General features: G+C 50.0%; 1 protein-coding gene across 3 annotated transcripts in view; it reads right to left on the reverse strand.

Moving 5' to 3' along the window:
- Positions 1-1,975, reverse strand: part of NINL (ninein like) — a 107,056-nt gene extending 105,081 nt beyond the window's left edge. For 2 of the 3 annotated variants that reach the window (XM_027118139.1, XM_027118138.1), the window contains exon 1: positions 1,825-1,974. The gene's annotated coding sequence lies outside the window, so the exon portion shown is untranslated. Of the gene's footprint in view, positions 1-1,824 lie in introns of all 3 variants that reach the window. The other variant, XM_027118137.1, reaches the window with a different exon arrangement.
- Between the last annotated feature and the right edge of the window lie 4,460 nt (positions 1,976-6,435).

Below are 6,435 nucleotides of genomic sequence, written 5' to 3' on the forward strand. Positions count from 1 at the left end.
ACACTGTTTCTTCTAGATCTGTCTTGAGTCAGGGAAGGAGAGAGATGTTTAGCAACCGCCTGTTTGTGGCAAGATCCAAAGCTAAGCGTCCAAGGTGAAAAGAATGTCGTCAGAGGGCTCTCTCACATGCCCCAAGTCCCAAACGCCATGTGTGTCATCTTCCAAAAAAACACGAAACGAACTATCCAGTAACCAGCACCTAAAGCTACTCATAATAAAGGGGCAGGATCTGAACACCCTGAATACTTACAGTTAGAACTTTGCAACTCTTTTGTTACTCTATTTCCCACCACCAGATGTTCACAAGGGCTAAGGACACAAAACCCAAGATGCACTAATGTTAAGGGATTCACAGCATGGCATCAGCAACGGCACAGCTCGCCCACCTCCGAGCAGCCCTGCAAACCGCAATGTCTGGGGTAAACATGAGCTAGAGAAAAACAGCTTTCCATCAAAGTTTATATAAACTCCTCAGTTGAAGGGAACTCCCTGGCGGTCCAGTGGTTAGGACTCTGCGCTTCCATTGCAGGGGGCACATGTTCGATCCCTGGTCAGGGAACTAAGATCCCGACAAGCCCCGCGGCATGGCCAAAATAAAAAATAAAAACATAAACTCCTCAATTGAAAAAATGTTAAAACCCTAACTTTTCCATAAAATGTTCTCTTTCTAATTTGATGATGAACGTTATCTGAAGTTCAGGTTCTTTGGAGATGGCTTGTTATTTTACCATTTGTTATTTTACCATTCTGCAAAAACGATTATCCTCTATTTTTTATTGAACCTGAGCTGTATATTTGTTATTTGCCATATAGACCAGTTCAATCTGTAATAGCTTAAACCACTATGGATGATGTGTAAATCAAACAGAAAAGGGACAGCGCGGTGGTAGCCGCTTCCCTAACCGCCTTAGCTTTTTTTAATATACACTTACTCCTGCACTCGGTTCATAAAACTGAGAGGCTGCTGACTTAGCCTTCTGTTTAACCGACCAGTTTTAACTATCTTTTTTTTTTTTAATTTTCTGGTTTTAAAAGTATCCTAAGTCCGATGTGGAAAACCTGGAAATCACAGCAGCTGCCTCTAAGGAGCAGATCACCGTCACTCAAGAGTCGCTCCGTCCTATCGACGGTGTTGGCGGTGGGAGCGCGAGCGTCACTCGACCCTCCCGGCGCTCCAGCTCCACAGTTCTTGCCCCGACCCCTCCCTGTTCCACAGCGTGGCCTAAGTCTCCAGTTGCAGAAGGGAACCCCGCGACCTTCTTCACTTCCATCCTGTGCAAATACACGGAGCTCCCTACGCGGAGCTCCCAGTAATCAGCACGATTTATGGGTTCTGCGACTAAGCGCACTGGCGGGAGGAAAGCTGCGCTTCTGCAAACAACTCACGACAGACAAAACTCGCAGCAGACTTTTCCGCCCCAGAGCGTGAGTCCCTATTTCTAACAATTTTTCCATGTGCAAACTCCTGATACACCAAAACAAGCAGGTAGGTCCTACAGCTTCGGCATAGTGGGGGAATGTTATTCAGAGCTCACCCCGTGCAGCAACTGGACGCCAGCAGCCGCCCAGAGGACGGGCCCGGCAGCCCCGCGACCCCAGCCGATCGCCCGCCGGCCACCTGAGCCAAGGTCCCGGAGCGCCAAACTAGACGCGGCCCGCCGGAGGGCCTGGCTCTACCGGACCCGCCCCACGCTCCAGGGTCTCAGGAGAAGCGGGGCCCCCAGGCCCGGAGGCGGAGCGAGGCGCGGGCCCCTGGCACTTGGTCCCTACCAACCCACCCTTGTGCGCCCCCTGATGCACTATCACGCCCCGCGGCCGGCTCACCTGGGCGTGGGGGCGTCTCCGGTTCCGCCTGCGCGCGTACAGGCCAAGGGGGCGGGCGGGCGCTCTTCTTCCACCAGCGTCCTGCAGCCGCTCTTTGTGTCTGGAGGGCCCCGCGCCGCGCTCCTCCCGGCCTTCAGGCGCCGAGGCTGCTGCAGGCGCGGGACGCGGAGCGCCGAGCCCGGGGCGGGGCCGAGGGGCGGGGCCAGAGGAGGCGGGACCTGAACCAGGCGCGGGGCGGGGCCGAAGAGGAGAGGCGGTAGAGTGGGCGGGGCAAAGACGACGTGGGTACCCTCCGTTGCAGGGACAAAACCGGGGGCTAGGCAGGAGGGGCTGGGGCCAACAGAGGAGGGGCCATCTTAAGGGCGTCGCAGGGGCGTGGTCTGTGCTGAGTGGGTGGGGCCTGGTGGGCGGGTCCGGAGTGGTGGGGCCTCTTCGGAAGTGTGATGGGTAGGGATGCGAACGCTGGCTGGGGCTGCCCCGCCGCCCCGGGGGCATCTCGGAAAAGTTTAGAGCCTCTGGGAATGAACCCAGGGGCGTTAGTGATCTCTGTGAGCGATGCACCATTGTTCACAGGTCTCGGTCTAGCATCCTCTTTTGGAAACAAGCCAGGCAACACGCCAAATCGCAGTTGAGGAAACCAGAAGACATAAAACTTTCGGTTATTGTTTTTCCATCATGTATTCAATCAATTAATGTTTATTGAGCACCTACTAGTGCCAGGCAGTGTCCTAGGGGCTGAGAATACAGCAGTGACGATGGGTGGAGGACGTTGGCAAAAACAATCCCTGCTCCTCGTGGAGTTTACACGCTAGAAGACAATTGAAAAACTTAAGGGAAATATACAAAAACGTTAGATAGTTGTAAATGCTAAGAAGCAAAGTAGGAGAGGAGCTTAAGGAGTGCAGGAGGTTGGCCAGCAAAGGTCAGCGGGAAGGTCAAAAGGCCAGAAGAAGTGAGGGAAGGAGACAACTCTGGGGGACCAGCCGATTACACCTTCCTGGGTCTTTATAGTCTGTTACTCTGGTTTTCTCTTTTAAAGCCCCAAACATCCAACTGCCAACTGGATATTCTACTTCCGTGCCCCACACACAGTTTAAACGCAACCAGTCAACAGGTCTCAAACTGAAATATTTATCTTTGCCTTAAACAAGCTTCTTCTTATGGGTTCCCCATGCTGATGAAGGTCACAGCCATTCCATCACCTGCTCACATTTACTCAGCTGCCGGGTCCTATAGATTTCTGTGTCCTCTCTCTCAAATCCCAGCCACACCACCCCCTGTGTCAGGCCCTTGGGTCCCCTCCCAGGACCACCGCAGGAGGATTGCTAAAGCTTTTAAGACCACTGTCTGCACTTTGTGCGTGCCACCTCCATGCAGTGGCCAGATGTACTTTCTAAAACTTACACCTGTGTTGTCCCTCTCCTGCCTAAAGCCCTGCAAGTTCTCCTGCTGAAATTATTCTTCTAGACCTGGCCCTGTCACCTTTCCAGCATTACCGCCCAGCTCACACAGCCTTCAGGCAGCGGGGCCTTCCTGGTTCTCTGTGAATGAGGCAGACCCTGGGCGTTGCAGACGCCCTGGTAACCTCTTGGCCAGTTTTCAGCATTCAACCCAGAAATTCCCCCACCTGTGTTTGCCCCTTTCCTCTGCCCTCCCAGGACACCCATGCTCACTTCCAGACTTGTATCATCTTCACTTTGATAATCTCTACATCAGTTTGCTCTTTTGGCAGTTTCTGAGCTCTTGCGGGCAAGAGTCATCTTTTTTCTCTGCCTGCGCCGCTGCCTAGAATCCAGCAAGCGTTGTTTGCTTTGCTAAGTGATAGCGTGGGCTATGCTGACACCGTCCCTCTTTGACCTTGTTAGTGATGCTCCTCCGACTCTTTGCTCTTTCCTCCCCCTGCTGATGTGGAAGGGGAAGACTTACTAGCATAATAATACATCAGTATGATGAAATAAGCTGTAATCTAGCATGGGGAAGGTGTATATACTTTGTAGGGACTCCACTTTAAAAGACGTGAAGATATAGAGCAAAATGGTTTGGGAAGGAGGTAGGAAGAAAGCTAGACTCTGGGGGAAAAGGGTAGGAAACTGTGGGCAAGGGACTGAGGGGAAGTAGCAAACTTCACACAGAGTGAATGGCAACCAGAGGGGGTTAGTGAAGATGTGCTCACACCATGCTCTGTTGCTCTGAGTGAGGCTGGAGCCCTTCTGCTGTGCCTGCGAACTTCCTCAGCCAGGGAGGGGCACAGCAGCAGGCCACACCATGCAGATGTGGTCAAGCTGCCAAGACCCTGATTGATTCCAGTTGATGGTATTAAATTCCCAGGGGTGCATGCTGCCAGAGGGAAGAACGTCTTTTCACTAATGTTCCTTACTCTCTGCTTGGATTTTCACTCACCAGTTGGAGAATGAATTGGGGATCAGATGATGCAAATCATAGTGCCATTTTACTGGCTGTTTGACTGTGGACCACCCAGTCATTTAACCTCTAGTATCTTCAGTTTCCTCATCTGTAAAATGGAAATCTATCGATAAAAAGTAACCACTGCACGGGGACTTCCCTGGTTGCCCAGTGGTTAAGACTCCGTGCTTCCACTGCAGGGGGCATAGGTACGATCCCTGCTCGGGGAACTAAGATCCCACAAGCCGAGCAGTGCGGCCAAAAACAAACAAACCACTGCACAAGCGTGTACTAAGTTCAAAGGAGTAATCAAAAATATAAATGCCAGTGGGTAGGTCCTACCCGCCAGAAATTCTGATTTCATTTGCTCAGGAAAGAAAATTTGAGTCACTCTTGACTACCTCTCTTCTACCCTACATTCAATACATCATCACATCCATGTGGCTCTCCTACTTTAAAACTTTTTTTTAAATTTTGAATTAGCATTAAATTTATAGAAAACTTGCAGAAGTAGTATACAGAGTTCCCATATACTTCTCACCCAGGTTCCCCTACTGTTAACATCTTACATAATCATGGTATAGTTATCAGAACCAGGAATTTAACATCAGTACATTACTATTAACTGAAGACCTTATTCAAAAAATCAGAAATGGACTTCCCTCGTGGTGCAGTGGTTAAGAATCCGCCTGCCAATGCAGGGGACATGGGTTCGAGCCCTGGTCCGGGAAGATTCCACATGCCGCGGAGCAACTAAGCCTGTGTGCCACAACTATTGAGCCTGCGCTCTAGAGCCTGCGAGCCACAACTACTGAGCCTGCGTGCCACAACTACTGAAGCCCGCGCACCTAGAACCAGTGCTATGCAGCGAGAACCTACCTCAATGAGAGGCCTGTTTACTGCAATAAAGATTAGCCCCTGCTTGCTGCAACTAGAAGAAGCCCGCGTGCAGCAACGAAGACCCAATGCAGCCAAATAAATAAATAAATACATTAAAAAAATCAGAAATGTCTCCAAGGTATCTTGCTTAGGTGGAAGATGAAGTTGCAGTGTTGCCCAACACTTTAGGGAGAAATTAGGTGCTCTGTTCTCACCATGACTTGCTAGTGGAACATTGACTGTAATTGTTTTATAAACTGAGTATTGTTTAAATTTAACCAGAGAGGAGGCTCAGGGGTAGAATCCAGTGCCTTCATTTAGAAGCATATTATCTTGCCCATGGCCTGCATTTAGAAGGAAAACTGATGGCAGTAGGTCAGTAAATGAAGTTGGGAAAATTCTGTTGGGTAGTTTGTAAATCTTGTCCTATGAGAAATACTTTTAGTCTGTCTCTAGAGCATACTTGATGTCTAGAGAGACTAACAATGCAAGGGCAAGAACATTCAAGACATGGGGTGTGGGTGTCACCCCCCACTTGAGATGTGAAAGAGAGAAGCCAGGCTCTAGAGTTCTGAAGACCACTCACAACATAAGGTATGCCCGGGGACTTCCCTGGTGGTCCAGTAGTTAAGAATCCACCTTCCAACGCAGGGGCCGCGGGTTTGATCCCCGGTCGGAGAACTGGGATCCCACACGCCGCAGGGCAAATAAGCCCATGTGCTGCAAAGAAGAGCCTGCGTGCTGCAACTAACACCCGATGCAGCCAAAAATAAATAAATAAATATGTGTTTTAAATATTAAAAAAAAACATAAGATATGCCTTACCAGGTTACACCCAAAGCCCCCACCTCCCAAATGTTTCTCCTCCCATCTCTCGATGTGCTGTGACAAAATGACTTTCGTCTTCCCCCAAACATCCCGTAACCATGTATTCCTTTCCTCAAGGCCTTTGGTGACTCCACATTTACTAGATAGGGAATCCAAGTTCATGTCCCTTGTCCAGGATAATACAGACATCCCAGCCCACCTTTCCAACTTCTATCTCTTGCCTCATGAACCCCTGGCTCCAGCAAAGCCGTGTACTGACTGCCTACTGAGAGTGCCCTTGGCACTACTGCCTTCATGTTTGTGACATGCAAGTCTCCCTTCTATCTGCTTGAGTCTATTCATTGGTCAAGGTTGTGCTCCAGCCTGGTCACTTCAGAGAAAAACCCCCAGCCATTGAGTAATAGTCCTATTCTGCTTTGTGCCAATTGTTCTGGTGTCCTATCTATGTCACTATCTGAAGTTCCACTGGTAGGGCTTTCTTATTTGAGTCCCACCATATAT

This window comes from Aethalodelphis obliquidens, unplaced genomic scaffold (genome assembly GCF_003676395.1).
Source record: "Aethalodelphis obliquidens isolate GAN/ISIS:26980383/991018 unplaced genomic scaffold, ASM367639v1 scaffold18, whole genome shotgun sequence".
NCBI lineage: Eukaryota > Metazoa > Chordata > Mammalia > Artiodactyla > Delphinidae > Aethalodelphis > Aethalodelphis obliquidens.